Source organism: Saccopteryx bilineata, chromosome 4, assembly GCF_036850765.1.
Source record: "Saccopteryx bilineata isolate mSacBil1 chromosome 4, mSacBil1_pri_phased_curated, whole genome shotgun sequence".
NCBI lineage: Eukaryota > Metazoa > Chordata > Mammalia > Chiroptera > Emballonuridae > Saccopteryx > Saccopteryx bilineata.
The window spans coordinates 117,689,468-117,713,534 of record NC_089493.1 but is presented as its reverse complement, the minus strand read 5'-3'; the positions used below and the strand labels follow the sequence as shown (position 1 = coordinate 117,713,534).

General features: G+C 39.6%; 1 non-coding gene across 1 annotated transcript; it reads left to right on the top strand.

Moving 5' to 3' along the window:
• Positions 1-306: 306 nt before the first annotated feature.
• On the top strand, positions 307-413 carry LOC136336900 (U6 spliceosomal RNA). The gene has a single exon (XR_010731636.1). It is a non-coding gene; the product is annotated as a U6 spliceosomal RNA (small nuclear RNA).
• Positions 414-24,067: the final 23,654 nt, after the last annotated feature.

The window sequence follows — 24,067 nt, the reverse complement described above, 5'->3', positions numbered from 1 at the left end:
TCTGAGTAGGTACTAGTATCTTATATTTATAAATTGAAAAAAAATAGGTGATATTAAGCTTTCCCAAGACCACAAAACTAGCAAGTGGGAGACAGCAGATTCAAACATAAGTCTGACTCCAAAGATACTGCTTCTCTACCTTTCCATATGGCACGCAAACTACAGTTAGGGAAGGGCCCAAGAGAAACTACAGTCATGACACGGAATCTGATCTTCAACTCCTGCTCAGGTAGACTTGCTTGGAGCAAAACTTAGATTAAGGCCCAGCACACATAACAAAAAATAGCTGTCAAGAAGGCTGTTTTAGTGCTCGCTTCGGCAGCACATGTACTAAAATTGGAACGATACAGAGAAGATTAGCATGGCCCCTGTGCAAGGATGACACGCAAATTCGTGAAGCGTTCCATATTTTTTAGAAAAATTAAAAAAAAAAAGAAGGCTGTTTTAAGAGACTTCTTCTAACATTCTTTCAATAACCTGTGATTTGGTTTCTCAGTTTCATAGGTACACTTGAGATTATCAGTTCAAATATAAGTTCATCATGCTCAGTTGTCCAATAAGAACCTTCAGTTTTCTCTCAATCTTTATTTTCTACAGTCAACATATATCTAAATTCCATTTATTGAGTCACATGGAAATATTTAATTTTTTATGTTGGTCATAATTAGCAACTAGGTGGTCCAAGGAATCACACTGATATGACTGCAATTCAAAAATTTTACATATTTTTCCCAATTTCTCTTTTTGCCTAATATTTTATATATACCTTGTTGTCATAAGACTTGGGTCTCTAACAGTTTACCTTCTGGCTTAAGGAGGCATTTTCCTAAATTCACAGCAACAGGTGCTAAGTTTTCTCTCTCTTACCTTTTCTACTAGCATTTACAGAGTCTCAGTCACCAAGCATGTAGACCAATAGTGAAGGGGTCATAATTCTTTGCTACCTGTAAAAGGTCAGTGGGAGTGTTATCTTTTTACCACACCTACAAGGGGGGAAGTGTTTATAAAGCTAAAAAATACAAATTAGAATAAAGATCTTTCCTTCTATTTTCTTGAACTAGAAGTTACCATCCATATATTGAAGGTATTTTGTTCTTACATATATATATATATATATATATATGCACAATTTTCCCCCATAGAATTGTAAAGCTGCTGCCAAAGCTAGGAATGTGAAATATTTGTGTCAAAATTTTATTTATTATTATTTTTTTACAGGGACAGAGAGAGAGTCAGAGAGAGGGATAGATAGGGACAGACAGACAGGGACGGACAGGAACGAAGCATCAATCATCAGTTTTTCGTTGGGACTCCTTAGTTGTTCATCGATTGCTTTCTCATATGTGCCTTGACCACGGGCCTTCAGCAGACCAAGTAACCCCTTGCTTGAGCCAGCGACCTTGGGTCCAAGCTGGTGAGCTTTTTTTTTTTTTTTGGCTCAAGCCAGATGAGCCCGCGCTCAAGCTGGCAACCTCGAGGTCTCGAGCCTGGGTCCTTCTGCATCCCAGTCCGACACTTTATTCACTGCGCCACCACCTGGTCAGGCTCAAAATTTTATCACAGCAACTCTTCCTTTGATATTTTCAGAGAATTGCATATATATTTCTTTTTCTAATCATTTTTTACTTTTCAATTAGTCAACATTCAATATTAGTTCACGTGTACAACACAGTGATTAGACATTATGTAACTTACTGATTACCCTGAAAAGTCTCACACCCATCTGACACCATCCATAGTTATTATAATATTATTGACTATTTTCCCTATGCTGTACTTTACATCCCAATGACTATTCTGTAACAACTAGTTTGGGTGGGATGGGATCTCAAGGAGTCACCTGAGCAGGATGAACAGTGTGAGCCAGGTTTATGGGCACTCAGATATGGTGCTCAACTGCTAGCTCTGTAGGGGGAAGTGTCTAGAAAAGGAACACAGGCCCCTTTCAGCAATTTTGTCTGGCAAAAAGCACTCGCCAGCTCTTGCCCTGATGCTCTATCTTCTAGTTCCTTCCCTTATGTCTTTAAAAACTATATTGCAAGAGCAAAATTTATCAAATCCCCTTTTAAAAATAAATTACTTTAATTCCTTAAATCATGTTTAAAATTTAGCCTTGCAAATAAATCATTTAAATGAGAAAATTTTTGGCAGAAATACTATAACATTATACATACATTATACTATACTATATTTATATAAATAACACTATATTTTATTATGATGATGCATAATATAATATGTATATATTATTTAAACTAATCTTTGAAACACTTTTTTCAAATATACGCACAACTACTACTGAAGGGATTTCTTTTTCATTCAATGAAAGTTTGTTGATTCCCTATACATGATGTGTTGTACAATTGTACACCCAAAACCTGTATAATTCTGTTAACTAATGTCACTCCAATAAATTCAAGTTTCTCTAAAAAGTAAAAGAAACAAGAGGATAAGACATATCTGGGAGAAGAGCATTCCAGACTGTGAGAACAGCAAGTACAAAGACACTGGTGAGTAAGGAAGCTAGTAAGACCAGTGTCTAGATTTCACCATCCAGAGGTCCTTCACCAAACTACACTGTCATCAGGAGTGTACCCAGTGCCTTTCTCCCACATACATGGTCTAGGTTTGAGGATGAATGGAAAAGCCCAGAAGTCACCATGCTGCCCAGATTGGAACAGATGTACCCTTCCCATATATAACATTAACCCAGAATCTTAGTGTATCATAATAGAAACAGTTCTGATCTGGGAATCAGGAGACCTGGAGTTTATTTTTAAGTATTCTGAGATAAATGTCAGTGGCCCAGGTATCTGTCACCATTCCAATATATCTCTCCTAAATCTCTAAATATCTTTGGAATTTAATTTTAGCTTTACAAACCAGTGGTTTTCAACCATTTTATACTTGGGGACCAGTAAAAATAGAAGAATTCTTTTGGGGACCACTAAGGCAGTAATCACTTTGAGCATAAGCAAATTTGACTAAGATCATTGGGTCTATAATCTTCATACAACTTCAGGGTGGTTAGCTTCTTTGCAGACCAGCATGGAATTTCTCACGGACTGGTCCATGAACCAGCAGTTGAAAACACTGGTATAAATCATTGTTTTCTTAAAATAAACAGTGAAAATGGGAAGAATTTTTCAAATTTTGGATTATAAGACAAGTCATCTGGTGTACCTCTTTTTATGAACTGTTTAACAATAATAAAATCACATAAAGTTCCAATTTCCTAGTGGCATTCTATCACAAAATGGTTAAGCTATTGAGGAATATACACAGCTAGAAGTTGGGTGTGACAATGCTACATGGTCTTCAGTTTGTGCACATAATTATATAGAATTCCTCCCTTTGGTAGTATCATTCTTGGGAAGATAAACTAATGATTTATCAAGGAACTAGTGATTTTTATAGTCATCATTTGAGATAGCAGTGTGTAATGAAAAAAGCACTTGTATTTGGAAGAAATAAGACCTGAGTTCAAATCCTGACTGTCACTTATTGGCTGTGTGACTCTGAGTAAATGACATATTTCTGCATCAACCATAAAAGAAAGATAACAGTTCTTGCCCATTTCCACCATAAAAAGTTATTCTGAAACAATGCTTTAAAAATTAGATAAATTATTTATGAAAATGTTACCTGAACTACAAACTGCTATACAAACATTATTTTTCAACTCTGCCTTATTCAATAACATGAATATTTTTTATCAAAAAAACTTTTTACTTTACAAAATATTTTACCTACCTTCTTTCCCTCTTATGTTCTATTGTGCCAATCAAAGCTTTTTCACCAGTGTGTCCTACAAGTTCAGAGATCTTTAGGCTTGTCTGACCTTTGGCACACCCAACACTAACACTAATGCAAGCTATTGGTGCAGGAAATGAAAGAATTGAAATGCGCAGGACCCTCACACTGGTCACACCCCTGAAATAATCTCCATTTCAAGCTTGTGACCAGCCTTGGACCCAGAGTGCTGCTGCTACATTCTCTTCACTCACTGTAGGTGCTTCCTATTACTGCTGTAACAAATCACCACAAACTGAGTGGCTTAAAACAACACAAATGTATTCAGTTACAATTCTAGAGATTAGAAATCCTAAATGGATCTTATTGAGTGTGGTAAGTGATCAAGCTGTCGACAGGGCTGTGTTACTTCTGGAAACTCTAGAGAAGAATCCATTTCCTTGCCTTTCCAGATTCTAGAGCTGGAATTCAGAGAAACTTAATTCCTTGGCACATGGCCCCATTCTCCTCTTCAAAGCCAGCAACATGGCATCTTCACGGGCCATATTATACTCACCACACTTGGTCTATCTACTCTGTTTTTTGAAACTATCTCAAGTTCAGATGTAAAGTATGAGCCTGTTTGCCTATATTCCCACTATCTTTCTCCCAGTAAAAAATAGATGCACTTTTCATTTTAAAAGTTTGCATTGCTAATGATTATGGAGCACTTAATAGAGGCAATAAAAGTAATAAAGGAGAGACACTGTAAAGATCCAGGAAAACTTAACAAGTCAGAGATAGACCACAGTGGATGAGGCTCATGCTTTAGCATTCGCAAGACCTGAGTCAGAGACCTGGTAACTCTAAGTTAACAAATGTCTCAATTTATTCATGTTGGTTATTACCAAAGTCAGATTGTGGGTCTGTTTCAATTCAAATCAGCCTCCTCTGTAAAGGGGAAATTGGATGGTTTTCTTTCCAGGCTTAAAAAGACACAGCAAAAATGTGTGGCAAGAGTACTATACGGTCCTAATTAGAACCTGGCTGCCTGGCCAAGTACTTAAACTCTTAGTGTGTGTAAAGCACTTAGAACAGTGCCTGGCACACAGGACATGCTGTGAAAGTGAGTGCTGTCTTTGCTGTGATGATGGGGGTTTCCATCTGGCCATGCAAGAAATAGTCTTAAGAGAGCCAGACCTAACTCAATTAACAAGCATAGGTTAGCGACAATCACAATGTAGATGATAATGAAAGTACTCTTAGCTAAACTTCAGAGCCTACTATGTGTCAGGCACCTTGCTGGGCAATTTATGTGATATTTACTCCTCACAACAACCGTATAAAGTAGGTCTATTATAATTACCACTTAACTGTGAAGTGTTTAATATCTTTTTTCCACTATACCCCAGACAGTGTTGTTTCTTACTTCCCTGGCTCTGCTCACACACTCTCCTCCACAGACCCCCACCACTCTATCCCACACATCCCCTTTGCCTTACCACTTGCCTGCCTCTCTCCAGGCCCTCCCCAGCTGGGTTAGGGATGCTTGCTCTGTTTTCCCGTAAAATATTGTTCACATCACTAGCATCACATACAAAATTCTCTTTCACGTATCCAATTCACACTGTGACCTCTTCAGAGCCAGGGCCACTTCTTCCTAACAGTTGCAGACCAGCCTCATACAGAGTAACTAACACAAAATAATGTTCCTTGGGAGGAAGGAAATACCTACAGATTAGAGAAAACCATTAGAGAAGCATACAAACATACAAAGATATATGATATGGGGGTAACCATATCCCAAATTGGAACAAAACATCCAGTCATAGGGACGGTTAAATGCATTTTATTTCCTCCATCATCTGCCTTTCGCGTCTTCCAAGACATTTAAAACCATGGAAAAGTGCTACATTAAACAAACAGAACACATACAGAAATAATATTACTACAATTGTGTTTATTATTTTTATTTAGAAATTAAATTTAACAGGGTGACACTGATCAATAAGAGTATATAGGTCTCAGGTAAACATTTCCATAGCATTTGAACTATTGATTGTGTTGTATACCCATCACCCAAAGTCAAATCATTTTCTGTCACCTTATATTTGTCCCTCTTTCCCCTCAGCCCCTTAGCCCATCCCTCTTCCCCACATCACCCTCCCCCACATTGTGTTTAAAAATAACCATATGGATATAAAATATAAGTAAAAATATAAAGTTGTATGTAGCTAGGTAAACTGTCATTTTATTTTCTTCTAAACCTTTTTCTGAATTTTCTATTTAAATATCAGATTATTTTTATAAATATCTTTATACAATACACATTCATTTTTTTAAATTTTTATTTATTCCTTTTAGAGAAGAGAGAGAGAGAGAGAGAAAGGGGGAAGGAGCAGGAAGCATCAACTCCCATATATGCCTTGACCGGGCAAGCCCAGGGTTTTGAACCGGCAACCTCAGCATTCCAGGTCGACGCTTTATCCACTGTGCCACCACAGGTCAGGCTACACATTCATTATTAATTATAAAATTCAGAGAAACAAAAATAAAAATGTAAACATAATCCCACAATAGATATGTGATAGATACCCAGACAGACGTGTATGTTTTATTTAATGAATTAAACCCATGAGGGTGCAAGCAGGAAACCTTTTTTTCACCATGTCCTTCAGATTGGATCCGTCCACTCTCCCTTCTCTTCCCTAGGACAAGTGGATCTCATTGCTTTGCAAGTCACTTTCAGCTATAAGGACCGTTTATTCTCTCCCCCACTTCAGAACTGGTCCAAGGATTAGAGACCTACAGGGTCCAGGAGCCAGAGGAAGGACACATGTTCTTTCACAGTCTTTGCTTTACCTCCTCCCTCCTTCTTCTGTTTCAGACAGGAAGTTGGGTCCATCTAAGAAGAGGGTGAGAAGAAAAGGCCTTTTTACCCAGCCGATGCCTTTGTGTCAATTACCTGCTGTCAAGGTAGGCAATCAGATTCTAGTTCTCTCTCAGTGGGTAAAGAACGTTATTTCCATCCTTATTTAAAGATTTCTGTGCTCTTCCAAGGGCACTTCCATCTGTACTATCCCAACACTAACGATGCTCACAACACCCCCCTCAGTGTCTGCCTTTTGGTGGTTCACCTACAGCTTCCTTTTACTGAAGCCCCACCCAAAGCAAGCAGCCCTCTTGGGTGAGAAACTTTATAAAAGATCATTAACACCATCTTCAGTGTCTACTTGGCTCACAGAACTCACACATCCTTGTCTTCACCTATGCCCTTTTTGTCCTATTTCAGGTAGCCTCCCAAAGTCAGGACTGTCCAAGTGAGAGGCAGTCACCAGTTTCAATCTTCCTTATATTTGTCCCCAAAGTCATACACACAGGTGTCCAGTTCTCATAAAATCTGTCATGTGCCACACCTATGTGTTTGTGCTGTTCAGCCAATGTCCAGCAGAGAAGCAAAATGTACTCTCCCCTTCTTACAAGTGCCCCTCCAACCTCACTGAGGGGTCCTCATATGGCTCTCTCCATTTGGAAAAGACTCAAAGTCCCACCCATTACAAACTCCCTTCAAAGAATCCTCCTAACAAATGTCCAGGCTTTACTGAAATAGGTGGCTGCTGGCAATAGAAACAGGGCCAGTCTGGCCCAAAATTCCATTCAATGTATCTCCTGGCACATCGCCTAGCCCTTCTTCTGCAAATGCAGTAGCATTTTTTGTCCAGTGTCCCTTAGCTTGGAGAATTTAGCCAGAATTCCATGACAACAGAAAAACCATCATTTTATAAGTTATGCACATAAATTTATACCAAAATGGGATTTTGTGTATACATTAATAAACATTATGTCTCAAAATGCATAGCTGGCCTATTATGTCCTTGGTACTAAGAGAAATAAAAAGATGAATATGATAAAAAAATCCCTGTCCTTTAGAAAGCCTGCAATCCAGCAGAGAAGATAAAATGTATGAATAAAATAACTGTTACAAAAAGCATTACAAATGCCATAAAAGTGACAGAAACAAAGCATTATAGTTGATACAGAAATGGAGAATTGCTTCCAGTGTGGAGTATGGAGGACCATTTCAGGAGAGGTGAAATTTCAGCCCGATTCTGGAGAATTGGTAAGATCTCCACAGTGTCAAATGGAGGCGGGAGAGCGCACAGTCCAGAGACGGGACCTGCATGAGCAGAAGGGCAGAGACTGCAGGGAATATGGAGCAGTCCAGCTTTCTGGGGAAGACAATATTGTGGAGGAGAATTGTGACAGTGTCTTAGGGCTACAACACAAGGGGCAGCTAGAGAATTTGGACTGTTCATTTGGCAGTGGGGAGTCACTGAAGAATTGTGAATTACAAAGAGATACCGAACTGTGCGAGGGAGGGCTTCTGGCAAGAAGGTAAATATCATGAAAGCACAGGCAATAATTCCTGCCTGAACTAGAACGGTAGTAGGGAATGCAAAGAAACGCACACTGATTCAGGTGACAATCCATAACCTTTCAAGCATTCAGTCCACCAATCCCCCCCCCCCCCCCCATAACAACAGTAAAGCCTTTCTGGAGAGACTGGCTTGCCTGGTCATCAGTAAGAAAGGATTCCCACTGAGAATATGAATTCCCACTTCATATCCAACACCCCCCCCCCCAAAGCCAGGGAAATGCATTTTCAAAGAGGCTGTCTGTCTAGTGTTAACGGCCCAGGCTGCAGTACCGGAAAGCAACAAAGTTAACTAACTGATAAGGGAATCAAACTCACCAACAGAGACAAAGAATCACAGGCACATGCCTGGAGGTTTAAATGGCAGGACAGAGGAAAGGGATGATAAGTCTGCCTCCATAATAAAATTTCTCAGAGAAAACTAAGAACTATATGATTTCACAAATAGGTGGGATATAAAACTGAGACTCATGGACACAGATAAAAGTGAAGTGGTTACCAGGGGGAGGAGGGTAGGTGGAGTGGGTAGGGAAGGGAGCAAAAAAGGACAAACATACAGTGATGGAAATTTATTTGACTTTGGGTGATGGGCACACAACATAATCAACAATTCAAATGCTATAGAAATGTTTACCTGAAATCTATGTACTCTTACAGATCAGTGTCATCCTGCTAAATTTAATTTTCTAAATAAAATTTTTTTTAAGTTCTCTCATAATAGCAAAACATTGAAATGGCAATGGTAAGTAATGATCTGTGCTACCTGAGAAATAACAATAAATGCTACTTCTGGATTGTGAATATTTAGACATGTGGTATCAGTTTGAAGTGCTATACACCACTCAATTTCTGTACTAGGTGCTCTAATAATGTGTCAATAGGACCATGAATCCTTCACGCTGCAGGCTGTCTTTTTTGTATTATTATTATTAAAATGCCAAGTTTAATAGATACTGTGACTTTGCCACAACCAAACCCAATCCAGCAACCCCTCGTAGCTACCTTGGTGTTTTGAAATTTTCACTTTGATGCCAGATATAATTAGTGATCAAATGTTTCAAGATTGGGTCAAGGGGAAAATAATGAAAGGAGAAGATGCTATCATTGGCAAAATAAGGTCATCTTCATAGAAGCAGGAACACCAATTACACATGTATAGCAGAAAAATCTGAGCTGCTTTGATGATACTGTACTGCCATCTGGAGGCACTACAACATCTGGCATGGTGAAAACTGAAAGTCTAAAACAAATGCAAGTACTGTACAATGAGGATAAAATGGAAAACATGTAAAATTCTAGAATAATCTTTTCAAAGACCTGCTGCATCAACAGGAAATAGAAAATGGTTTCTGAATAAAAAATAAAGACAAGGGTGTTTTGAAGTAAAGGATATACATTTGCCCAGAAATCTTGCAACATAAGGGTGAGTGAAGTAACAATGAAACTTGAAGCAGTGTAAAGATCAATATATAAATGGCTGAAAAGGAACTGAGGGAGGGGACAATAAAAGGAAAAGTTCACTGGGAAGGCAAGCACCATTAATGACTTAAATAGTAAAAAATGGTCCAAAAATTGGGGTGGAGGGGAATGAGGAGAGGCTGGTCAGAGTACAAACATTATAAGAAGAGTGAGTTCTAAAAGTACAGCATGGTTACTATAGTTCATAACAATGTATTGCAGCCTGGCTTGTGGCGGTGCAGTGGCTACATCATCAACTTGGAACACGAAGGTCACCAGTTTGAAACCCTGGGCTTGCCCAGTCAAGGCACATACCACAAGCAAGCAATAAACAACTAAAGTGAAGAAACTATAGTTACTACTTCTCTCTCCCCCCTCCTCTCTCTGTAAAATCAATAAATAAAATATTTAAATAATAATAATGCATTGCATATTTGAAGTTTGCTAAGAGAGTAGATCTTAAATGTTCTTACCACACACACACACACACACACACACACACACACACAAATCAATATGTGAGGTGTAGATATGTTAATTAGCTTGATTGTAGTAATCATTTCACAATATATACATACAGTGTGTCCATAAAGTCATGGTGCACTTTTGACTGGTCACAGAAAAGCAACAAAAGAAGATAGAAATGTGAAATCTGCACCAAATAAAAGGAAAACCCTCCCAGTTTCTGTAGGATGATGTGGCAGCATGTGTGCCTATGCAGATGATGACGTAACACCGTGTATACCAGGGGTCTCAAACTCGCAGCCGTGCGGACCGCCACCAATTTTGTGAGGCCCACAGACTAATCAAACTTCATGGATTAATCTGCGGGCCAGTCTCTGGCTGCACAAAATTGGTGGGCGGGCCGCATGTGGCCCGCGGGCCGTGAGTTTGAGACCCCTGGTGTATACAGTGGAGCAGCCCACGACCATGCCAGTCGAGATGTGGACGACACAGAGGAAAGTTCAGAGTGTTCTGTGGCTCGCTAAATTTGAATCCGTGACCAAAGTGCAATGTGAATATCAGTGCATTTATAACGAAGCGCCACCACATAGGAATAACATTACTCAGTGGGATAAGCAGTTGAAGGAAACCGGCAGTTTGGTGGAGAAACCCCGTTCTGGTAGGCCATCAGTCAGTGACGAGTCTGTAGAGGCTATACGGGATAGCTACCTCAGGAGCCCTAAAAAATCTGTGCGTGAGCCCACATTGAACTGCATTGAATAGGTATGAAACTGGGAGAGTTTTCCTTTTAATTGGTGCAGATTTCACGTTTCTAATGTCTTTTGTTGCTTTGCTGTGACCTGTCCAAAGTGCACCATGACTTTACAGACACACTGTATATCAAAACATCACAATACAGTATATTCCTTAAATATAGACAGTTCTTATTTGTCAATCATACCTCAATAAAGCTAGAAAATAATATGTGATTTATAAGGCCAGATCAATTCCCTTTCCCAGGCGAAAATCAAGGCAGGCTCCACAATGCCTCTGATCATTTTAAATAATACCAACATTTCTCACCTATAACGATGCCTCTAAAGCCTGAATCACATTCCTGCAGCCTATCCCTAATTTCAGCAGGAACTTTGGAGGACAGTGCAAAGTGAGCTTACAGTCACCCCAAAGTAACTGGACTAAGAGAATGTTGAACTATCCTATTAAAGGTCAAAAAGACACCAATTCAGGGATGATACTCTCTGCAAGACATAGGTACTATCCTCCAGGATGCCACACAAGCAATTCAACCAATGGCTGATAGAAAGATCTGTGATCCAATAGCTGAATATATGGGTGCAGAACCAAGAGGTGGTTGTAGTATTGCCCCATCTCTTCATCACTCCCAGTGACTCCATGTACAGAATGTATGCTTCCCTTCACTCCATTTGGCTCTCTGACCTTGGGTCTTCATTCTCAGGGGTTGTTATTTCCACCAGGAGGCAGGGCAAGGACTGCATTGAATCTGAAACTATAAAATGAAAACCTGATCACTTGAGGATCCTTATGCTAGTGTTCCATTAGACAACAAAAAAAGTTACTATGTTGCAGGGGCAGTGAACTCTTGATTATCAGGAGGAGCCAAGATTGCTGCTATGTAATGGGGGCATGGAGAGGTACATTGGTGCCCAGCATATCCATTTGCATCTTCTGAGGCTTCATGTGCAGTTATCACAGCAAACAAGCAACTGCAAAAACCAACGCTGGGAAGAGCAAGACAACCAAGAGTTCAGATCCCTCAGGGATGAGAGTCTGCCTGCATCACCGTGTCAGACAAGCAAACTACACCCTCCAAGAGCAGGCTAAGAGAAATCCAGAATGAATGGTACAAGAGGCAAACTTATCAGTCATGGCCTTGTGACCCACTGCAACACCAGGGACTAAAGCTTGTTCCTCTAACCCACTATGGTAAGTCTCACATATTTATTGAGGCCAGCTAACTCCTGAAGACTCAGTGAAATGAGGTCCGTGCAAATATGAGCTATGTGAGGGGTTGACAACAGTAGGTGCCTCCACTGTGTCTACATCTCACCCTCAAGGCCCACCTCTGATTTAAGCCATAACAGTGGCAGCCAGCTCCATGGACCTCTGGCTCAACACCAGCACCTTGCCATTTTAAATAAACACTACACTTCTTTCTACTGCTTCCAAGAATCATTTCCCAAATAAACTACCTGCATCCCTAGAAAGTAGCTTGTAACAAGCATTTCTCTTTTTCCATCCTCACTGCCTTTGTACTACCATTGCTGCTGCTGGTGCAGGGCTCTTACTCCCTCCACCCCGATCCTGCTGCATCAGTGTCCTCCACCACGTCTCCCAGTCTCATCTCCCCTGCTCCAAAAGCAAGCCCCAGAAAACCAGCACTTCTGTCCTTCCCAGGCCTGTGCTCAGACTACCAGGCCTCCACAAATGAGATTTCTGGGTTCTACTTTCTGTTCCATTGATCTGTATGCCTGTTCTTATACCAGTACCAGGCTGTTTTGAGTACAATGGCCTTGTAGTATATATCAGGAAATGTGATACTTCCTACTTTGTTCTTCATTTTCAAGATTGCTGAGGCTATTCAGGTTCTTTTTTGGTTCCATATAAATTTTTGGAATATGTGTTCTATTTCTTTGAAGTATGTCATTGGTATTTTAATTGGTATTGCATTGAATTTACAAATTACTCTGGGTAGTATAAACATTCTAATGATGTTAATTCTTCCTATCCATGAACACAGTATATGCTTCCATTTGTTTGTATCTTCCTCAATTTCTTTTAATATCCCTTTGTTTTTTAATTCCCAAGACCATACATAATTAATTTTTACTACTACTCAAGGGAAACACTAAAAATGAAAACCCAAATAAGTCATAATGTCTTGCAAACATTTAGTTTCCCATTGCAAAAAGCCCTGATCTTCCTTAGAGAACAAAAGTTACCCTTGCTGAAAGACCAGATATGAGGTGAGGAGGAGAATGGGTTCTTGCTACCTAGTCACCAGACCGGTTCTCACATAGCCTGAGCACCAAAGATCTGCCATTTTGACATTAGTTTTCTTTGGTCCCGGAAAGAGTTTGCTCTCTCCCTATGTACTCTGCTCATTACATCTGACGCTGTCTCTGCAAGACTACAAGCTCCTAGAGGTTCTCCTTGCTCTGAGAAAACACTTCTCTCCCCTTAGCAAGACCAGATGCCTGCTTGCTCAGGATTTCCTCTCAGTAAAACCTGTTCTGTCCCCAAAATGAACCCTTTTTCTTGCCAACCCCATGCTACCTATACCATCTGCTGTAGCTGGGCTGCCATAGTTGAATTCAGCTGCTGTAGACCACACAAGAACTGCAGTCTTCCCACACAGCACTTTGATTCTAAATTTCAGGCTCTCTATTTTTACTCGCTCAGCCTCACAGTGAACAGCAATGTTTAGGAATGCAAGGTGGTGTTAAGCTCAAATCCTGCCATCTCCTCACCTCTCCTGCTTGCACACTCTTCAGGCTTAAGAGCTATAGTAAAGAAACAGTAACCAGTGAGGAAATTACTAACTTATTAACAGCCAGGCCAGCACCAAATAACTCCCCATGCTGAAGTCTGACAGAAGCTGTGTTGAAGAATGTGCCTTGGTCCTGATGGCTTAAATGGGCTTTCCATCTCTTCCCCTAAACTGAAAATACAAGATTAGGAGAGAGAACAGACTCTACCATTATGTAACAATTTAGCTACGACACGGAAGGGGGCAAAAAAAAAAAAAAAAGAGAGACAACCTAGTCTAGATAGTTCAATGCCACAATTCCAAAAACAAAAGAAGAGGGAAATGCCTGGCCTGTACTAAAAAGATAGGACCTGCTTGTTTCGGTGCACTTACCACAAAGGGTAGGAAAACAAAAAAGAACACCACTCATATGTACCTACATTTAAAGCACAGGAATGTCTTTGGGCCTAGTAAATATCCTGGGCCCTAGCACACCAGATTATCAACGTTTCCTCCCTTGGAGAGGGGACACTCAGAAAGAGATGAACAGAGGGCAGAACATGTAGAAAAACAGATTTACACAAGAATTTGCCACACACAAAAACATACACATACTAGGCATCTCCCTAGGCCAGAGTACAGAACAAAGCTTAATTTCTCCCAGAACATTCAGACACCATCACAGGTAAACAGATAACTTCATAAGAATAGAAACCAAAACACAAAAACAGCTCTTTGGCTGAAGCAGAGTCACGATGAGGCTGAATCCTCTGGCCTCCTTATATTTTGTGCCTAAACTTCTCACTGTCCTCACCTTCATCCTGGCCCTGGACTACATGGAATTAACATGTCAGGTAGGCATCCATGTAATGCAGAATTGAGTGAATGCAAAGGAAACACAGAAATCCAGATCTAACTACCAAAGGAGACTCAAGGAGAGAGTCAAGGATTCAGCAGTCATCATTGGATAACCAAAACCCAGGTCTAAGAGAACAAGTGCCTTCCATCATGTCCCAATTCTCCATGAAATATGGATTTCTATATTCTATTATTAAATTTTTATTTTAAGTCTCACATTGTATTTTTATCTATCATTGCATAACAAATTATCCAAAAATAAGTGGCTTAAAATATGATCTCAAAGTTTCATTGGGTCAGGCATCTGGGCACCAGTTATCTATAGGTCCTCGGGCTCAGGGTCTCTCACAGGCTGCAATCAAGATGTCAGCTGGGCCTGACCAGGCAGTGGCGCAGTGGATAGAGCGTCAGACTGGGATACCGAGGACCCAGGTTCGAGACCCCGAGGTCGCTAGCTTGAGCATGGGCTCATCTGGTTTGAGTGAAAGCTCACCAGCTTGGACCCAAGGTCACTGGCTTGAGCGAAGGGTCACTCGGTCTGCTGAAGGCCCATGGTCAAGCACATATGAGAAAGCAATCAATGAACAACTAAGGTGCTGCAATGCGCAATGAAAAACTAGTAATTGATGCTTCTCATCTCTCCGTTCCTGTCTGTCTGTCCCTTTCTATCCCTCTCTCTCTGACTCTCTCTCTCTGTCTCTGGGGGGGAAAAAAAAGATGTCAGCTCATGGCTTCACTGGGGAAGGGAGCACTTCCAAGCTCACTCTGTGGTCATTGGCAAGGTTCATTTCTTTGCTGGCTGTTGGTCAGAGGTTGTCCTCAGTTTCCTGCCACTTGGGCCCCTCCAATAAGCAGCTTGCTTCATCAAAGTAAGCAAACTAAAGAAAGGCAAGAAAATGCCAATAAGACAGAAGTCACATTCTTTTATAACCTAGTCTTGGAAGTGACAGCCCAGCACTTTTGCATATTCTATTCATTAGAAGCAAGTAATTAGGTATAACTCATATACAAGGAGAGGCAGATTACAGAAGGAAGTGAATACCAAGAGGTAGGGATCATTGGAAGCCATTTAGGAGGCTGTCTACCATACCCATGAAAATCAGGGTTAAGAGAAGATACATGTCTCAAACTGTAACAAGTATATCCTATACTAACCTTGCACGATAACTCAAATAGAAATTTCCCTGCTTTAAATTTGGTGACCCAATAGCTGTGCATCATTGATTAAATGCTTAATGCTAAAGAATTAAATGATAAAGAATTAAAGGTTAAATGACTGTTCCAGCAGGATGGCACTCAGTGGATAAAGTGTCATCCCGGCTTGCCAAGATCATGGATTTAATCTCCAGTCAGGGAGCATATGAGAAGCAATCAATGGGTGTACAACTAAGTGAAGCAACCAGTTGATGATTCTCTCTCTCTCTCTCTCTCTCTCTCTCTCACACACACACACACACACACACACACACACACACATGCACCAATGGGAATTTTTTTTAATGTTTAAAGATTAAATATTTAATGCTCATAAATCACTGTATCATCAGCGGTCTTTACGTCATATTCAGATAGGTAGTCCTCAGTAGAGTCTATCTGTTTTTAATCTCCCCAATATACTTTTTTCCACTGAAAACTGGCTCCTTTCCATCCTGCATAATTCTGATTCAAAGTAATCACAAGTCCCTGTCTAACCCCAGGCTATTCGTATGACCATCGTCTCTTTTTCACAGTGATTGGGAAAAGGGGTGAGTATATGAGCCAACCAGGGCCAGAGTCTGTCCGTGTGATTTGAGAGGAGACAGGTCTCTTACTTCTGAACTATGAGTTACAAAATGAAAGCTTACAACTGTCAGAGACCACCTTTCCCACCATATGAAAGCCAAGAGACGAAGCGAGGAAGGACAGAGATAGCTAATGATATCTGAACCTATGTAGAGCATCATGGAGCACTCTTGTCCAATCTACTCTGAACTCCCCAGTTCCATGAGCCAATAAACCCATTTTGTTCAAGCCTGTTGGGTTTCTCATATTTGTTTATAACCAAGAGAGTCCTGACTAATACAGGCTTGTTGCAAGCTAACTCTTCTTACTAATTAATACCTATATTCTTTCTATGTGTGGTTCTCAAACCAAGAAACACAGCAGTCACCCAAAAAGGTTTTTGCTAAATACAGGTTTCTAGGCCCTACCCAAACCTACTATTTCAGAATCTTTAAATATGTAATCCTCATACCTTTATTATTTTTTAATTACAGTTGACATTTAATATTATTTTATATCTGTTTCAGGTATATGGCATAATGGTTAGATAATTATATAATTTACGAAGTGATCCCTAATAATTCAACTACCCATCTGGCATCATACACAGTTCTTACTGTATTGTTGGCTGTATTCTCTATGCTGTACTTTACATCCCCATGACATATCTGTATCTCTTTAATTCCACAAGTGATTCTGAAGCCTAGCCAGTATAGACATCCACAAATCTATCTGCAAAAGGACAAACTCCAAATTATAGACTGGCTTTCTGTTACCTGAATTGCAGGTGTGAATCCTGTAAAGGAAACAGATAGGTTTCCCTACATTGACCATCATTAAATAATAGGATAATCAGTGAAATATATTTTTAATTGTTTTCTAGAATTTATTGATTTTTCTTTACTTCTACTGATAGAAATCATTAGTGGGAAGAGTACTACAATCACAAATGTGGTGTGTGTGTGTGTGTGTGTGTGTCGGTACACACACACACACACACACAAAATGCTCCTTCAGTTCTTTATCTTAAGAACCAGAGTAGGCAGTAATGGATTTCTAATGCAAATTTCTATATTAAATGATACAAAACAAAGCCAAGTCATGTTCCTACATCTTTTTTTTTCCTACATCTTTTTATATACTGATTCATTACATCTGTATCTGAACAAATGTGTAAAATAGTCTTAGGTTCTCACATTTTAGCAAGAACAAAGAAAAAGCATCTTATAAAAACAGGCATTAAAATTCAATTTCAGCCTGACCAGGCAGTGGCGCAGTGGATAGAGTGTCAGACTGGGATGCGGAGGACCCAGGTTCAAGACCCCAAGGTCGCCAGCTTGAGCGCGGGCTCATCTGATGTGAGCAAAAAAAAGCTCATCAGCTTGGACCCAGGGTCGTTGACTTGAGCAGGGGGTTGCTCGGTCTGCTGAAGGCCCGCAGTCAAGGCACATATGAGAAAGCAATCAATGAACAACTAAGGTGTCAGCAACGAAAAACTGATGATTGATGCTTCTCGTCTCTCTCCGTTCCTGTCTGTCTGTCCCTATCTATCCCTCTCTCTCTGACTCTCGCTCTGTCTCTGTAAAAAAAAAAAAAAATTCAATTTCACATTTATGATCTAGGAAACCTCTGACCAGGTTTGTGCAAGGAAGCCTTGGGCAGTCCTGTGAGGCAGGCTGGTGGGACTGGCAGGGCACTTTTCAGCCATCTGCGATGTCACAATGATAGTGTTTTTATCCTAAACAGTTATGGAAATCTGCATGTTTCCTAGTTTATATTATCACTTCCTAGAGCAGCGGTTCTGATGGCTTTAGGCGACCTCTGTGTTTTGGTCATTTGACCCCCGCCAGGGTCGCGACCCACAGGTTGAGAACCACTGTCCTAGAGAAAGACTCCACTCAGGGCTCCAACTAAGGAAAACTAGTGAGCAAATGTCATCACTGATGATCCCCCTGGGTATAAAACCAGGAGACAGATCACCATGGAGGGAGCAAGCAGTAATCAGAAAATTTCTAGAGCTTGACCATGATCATATCACTTTCAAATACACCTCTTCTAAGGTTGAAGAGTAATGACAAGATATTTCCAGTTCTCCTTAGACTCTTGAAAATTAAGCAGAGGGGTCTCATAAGCAGAGGAATCTTATAAGCAGAAAAAGGAGAAAGAAATAAGAATCAGTTGAGATCATATTTGACTAGTAATGTTATCTTATTTCCAGCTTTATTGAAGTATTATTGAAAAAGTTGCTGAAAGTGTGGATGCAGACTACCAGAGAGAAGGGAGCTGTGCAGACAAAATGATCCAGAAATGTGTATAGGGTCCCTTGAGTCTTTTGCTAAGTAGTAAGTTGTGCACACACTGAATGAGAATCTACAAAGCTGCACAAAGAACTAGTATTGGAAAAAATAATTACCTGGCAGCTGTGAAATCAACAACTACTTGAGCTCACCCAAGTCCAGGGCCATTCTAGTTCTGATCCTACTGAAAATCATGCAGCATCAAGTGGACACTTCAGAAAGACTATATATATATTCCATTGCCCCCCCCCCGAGAGAGAAGGAGATGAGAAGCATCAACTTGTAGTTACATCACTTCTGTTGTTCATTGATTGCTTCTCATACAAGCCATGCCTTGATGGGGGGAGGGCAGGGATTCAGGAAGCAGAGCCAGTGACTACTTGCTCAAACCAGCAAACTTGGGTTCAAGCCACTGACCTTGGGATCATGTCAATAATCCTGTGCTCAAACTGGCAACGCCATGCTCAAGCTGGTGGAGCTATGCTCAAGTCGATGAGCCCATACTCAAGCCAGCGACCTTGGGGTTTCAAACCTGGGCCCTCAGCGTTCCAGGTCGATGCTCTATCCACTGTGCCACCACCAGTCAGGCAAGGTTATTCTAAAATTTATGCAGAAAGGCACAGGATCTAACATAGCTTTATTTTTTAAAAAAAATTAAGTATAAAGTAGAAGAAACACTCTACTCAATGTTAAGGCTTACTGTGTTGAGTCCTTAAGCCCATCCCAGGCTCAATGATTTTCCAGGAGGACTCGCAGGACTGAGTCCTACTCATGGGGATATAAAGCAGAGTCAGCAAAGGAGAAAGGTACATAGGGCAAGGTTTGCAGTAAAGTAGACATAACTTTCCAAGAGTCCTCTCCCACTTGGGTGACAGGAATTGCCTAATTCTTCCAGTAACAAATTCTGATAACACAATTTGAAATGTTGTATACCAGAGAATCTTGTTAGAGACTCAGTGCCCCAAGTTTTTATTGGGTACTGTCATGTAGACACTCTGCCTAACAGTAGTTTTCAAAGGCAATGGAACACATACTAAAATTTCAGATTTCAGGAAGGAAATCAGGTGTTCAGCATATACCATTCTTATTTGCACAGTTGATGCAAAGTGAGCATGTTAGGGTGGTGGAAATCCTCCTGAAATCCTAGTTTCTAGATGCTAGCCAAGGGCCAGCCTTGGAAGCTGACCTTTCTAAGGGTAGCAGTGACAGGTCCACTATATTAACTCTTTTTTGTGTACCATAAAGCTTCATCACTACATAGCTACACAAATCCAGACCTATGGTGTTGGCAGAGAGATAGATACATAAATCAATGGAACAAAATAGAGAACTCAGAAATGGATTCATGCAAATATGCCCACTGATTTTTGACAAAGGTACAAAAGTAATTCAGTGGAAGAAGGATAAATCTTTTGAACAAATGGTGCCAGAACAATTGGACATGTACACACAAACCTTGACTTAAATCTCACATCTATATAAAAACGAACTACAAATGGATCTAGGACTTAAACACAAAATTATAAAATTTTAGAAAAAAATAAAAAATCTTTGGGATATAAGGCTAGGCAAAGAGTTCTTAGACTTGATACCAAAAGCATAATTCATAACATTAAAAATTGACAAACTGGGACACATCAAAATAAAAAATGCTTGCTCTATGAGAGATCCTGTTAAAAGGATGAAAAAACAAGCTTGAGACTGGGAGAAAATATTTTCCAACTACTAATCCAACAAAGGCTTTTATCTGGAACTCTCAAAATTAGTAGAAAAAATAAATCTAATTAGAAAATAAGGGACAAACATGAATATATTTTATTGAAGATATACCGATGGCAAATAAGTACATAAAAAGCTGTTCAATATCACAAGCCATTAGGAAAATGCAAATGAAAACCACAAAGAAATAGTACTATACATCCATCAGAACAACTAAAATAAAAAATAATGAGCCTGACTGGTGTTGGCACTGTAGATAGAGCACCAATCTGGGAGATCAGGACCCAGGTTCAAAAACCTGAGGTTGCTGGCTTGAGCGCAGGCTCACCAGCTTGAGCGTGGTATCATAGACATGACTCCATAGTTGCTTGCTTGAATCCAAGATAGCTGGCTTCAGTAAGGGCTCACTGGCTCAGCAGGAACCACCTGGTCAACACACATATGAGAAAGCAATCAATGAACAACTAAAGTGATGCAACTACGAGTTGATGCTTCCCATTTCTCTCCCTTCCTCTCTCTTTATCTCTCTCTCTCAAAAAAGTTATAAAACCAAATGCTGGTGAGACTAGAAAAACTCTATCACTCATACATTGCTTGTGTGGTTATAAAATGGTACAGCAACTTTGAAAATAATATGACAGCTTCTTTCTTAACTATAAATGCGGTTACCAGATGACCCAGCAGTTGCACTCTTAGGCATTTATTCTAGAGAAATGAAAACTATGTCCACACAAAAACCTATACACAAACGTGAAAAATATTCTTGCGGTGACGTCACAGAAATGGCGCCGTGAGCAGCGCGTCCGACAGCTCTCCCCTAAATCACAACAAATTTATCAACTAGAAACAGAAAAATTTATCCTCGGAGCATTCCGGAGTTCCACACAAACTGAAAGCAAAAGGACTGTTATCACTTGAATCTGAGAGACGAGGGTGTGGAGGAAGCTACCGCAGCAGCGACGCTCATTCAAGCCGCGAGGGAGTACACCTGCGTGCTATCATTAAGACCACCCTCAGATGCCAATAAGAAAGAGGAAATCGAATATTATGGATACAAAAGAAAGAGAGGTAACACAAATAGATGTGGAAAAATCTATGGAGAAAAGACTTAACATATTGGAAGCCTTGGAGCTAAATGACAGAGAATTTAAAATAGAAATCTTAAAAATACTCAGAGATATAGAAGAAAACACAGAAAGGCAATATAGGGAGATCAGAAAACAACTCAATGAACACAAAGAATATATTACCAAGGAAATTGAAACTATAAAAACAAATCAAACAGAAATGAAAAACTCAATTCACGAGCTGAAAAACGAGGTAACAAGCTTAGCTAACAGAACAGCCCAGATTGAAGATAGGATTAGTGAAATAGAAGACAAACAACTTGAGGCACAACAGAGAGAAGAAGAAAGAGACTCAAAAATAATAAAAAATGAGAAAGCCCTACAGGAATTGTCTGACTCCATCAGAAAGAATAACATAAGAATAATAGGTATATCAGAGGGAGAAGAGAAAGAAAATGGAATGGAGAATATACTCAAACAAATAATAGACGAGAACTTCCCAAGCCTGTGGAAGGAACTAAAGCCTCAAATTCAAGAAGCAAACAAAACACCAAGTTTTCTTAACCCCAACAAACCCACTCCAAGGCACATCATAATAAAGATGACACAAACCAATGACAAAGAAAAAATTCTCAAGGCAGCCAGGGAAAAGAAGAGTACAACATATAAAGGAAGGCCTATTAGATTATCATCAGATTTCTCAGCAGAAACTCTACAAGCTAGAAGAGAGTGGACCCCAATATTTAAAGCCCTGAAAGAGAGGAACTTTCAGCCACGAATACTATATCCATCAAAGCTATCCTTCAAGTATGAAGGAGATATAAAAACATTCACAAATACAGAAAAGATGAGAGAATTTATCAACAGAAAGCCCCCACTCCAGGAAATACTAAGGGGGGTTTTCCAACCAGATTCAAAGAACAAAAGAAAACAACACCACAAGTAACAGCTCCACCAAGAACACAATAAAACCAAACTTAAACTGTGACAACAAAGGAAAAAAAGGGGGGAGAGGATGGAGATTAACAGTAGCAAAGGATGATGAAGTGCAGAAATACTTATAAGATAGGGTACTACAATGAATATGGTAGGTACCCTTTTCATTACTTAATGGTAACCACCCTTAAAAAAACCACCACAAAAACACTTGACTTAAAAAAGGTAGCAACAGAGGAAAAAAGTATGGAACAAAAACAAATGATAGAAAAACAAAAGAGAAGAATCAAACTAGATACAAAACTAACAGAAAGCAATTTATAAAATGGCAGTAGGGAACCCACAAGTGTCAATAATTACACTAAATGTAAATGGATTAAACTTACCAATAAAAAGACACAGAGTAGCAGAATGGATTAAAAAAGAAAATCCAACTATATGCTGCCTACAAGAAACACATCTAAGCAACAAGGATAAAAACAAATTCAAAGTGAAAGGCTGGAAAACAATACTCCAAGCAAACAACACCCAAAAAAAAGCAGGTGTAGCAATACTCATATCTAATAATGCTGACTACAAGACAGAAAAAGTACTCAGAGACAAAAATGGTCATTTCATAATGATTAAGGGGAAGTTGAATCAAGAAGACATAACAATCCTTAATATATATGCACCAAACCAAGGAGCACCAAAATATATAAGACAGCTACTTATTGACCTTAAAACAAAAACTAACAAAAATACAATCATACTTGGAGACCTCAATACACCGCTGACGGCTCTAGATCGGTCATCCAAACAGAGAAGCAATAAAGATATAGTGGCCTTAAACGAAATACTAGAACACCTGGATATGATAGACATCTACAGGACACTTCATCCCAAAGCGACAGAGTATACATTTTTCTCTAGTGTACATGGAACATTCTCAAGAATTGACCATATGTTGGGCCACAAAGACAATATCAGCAAATTTAGAAAAATTGAAATTGTACCAAGCATATTTTCTGATCATAAAGCCTTGAAACTAGAATTCAACTGCAAAAAAGAGGGGGAAAAACCCACAAAAATGTGGAAACTAAACAACATACTTCTAAAAAATGAATGGGTCAAAGAAGAAATAAGCGCAGAAATCAAAAGATATATACAGACAAATGAAAATGAAAATACGACATATCAGAATCTCTGGGATGCAGCAAAAGCAGTAATAAGAGGAAAGTTCATATCACTTCAGGCCTATATGAACAAACAAGAGAGAGCCGAAGTAAACCACTTAACTTCACACCTTAAGGAACTAGAAAAAGAAGAACAAAGACAACCCAAAACCAGCCGAAGAAAGGAGATAATAAAAATCAGAGCAGAAATAAATGAAATAGAGAACAGAAAAACTATAGAAAAAATCAATAAAACAAGGAGCTGGTTCTTTGAAAAGATCAACAAAATTGACAAACCCTTGGCAAGACTCACCAAGGAAAAAAGACACAGGACTCAAATAAATAAAATCCAAAATGAAAGAGGAGAGATCACCACAGACATCATAGAAATACAAAGAATTATTGTAGAATACTATGAAAAATTATATGCCACCAAATACAACAATCTAGAAGAAATGGATAAATTCCTAGAACAATACAACCTTCCTAGACTGAGTCATGAAGAAGCAGAAAGCCTAAACAGACCAATCAGCAGGGAGGAAATAGAAAAAACTATTAAAAATCTCCCCAAAAATAAAAGTCCAGGCCCAGACGGTTATACTAGTGAATTCTATCAAACATTCAAAGAAGACTTGGTTCCTATTCTACTCAAAGTCTTCCAAAAAATTGAAGAAGAAGCAATACTTCCAAACACATTT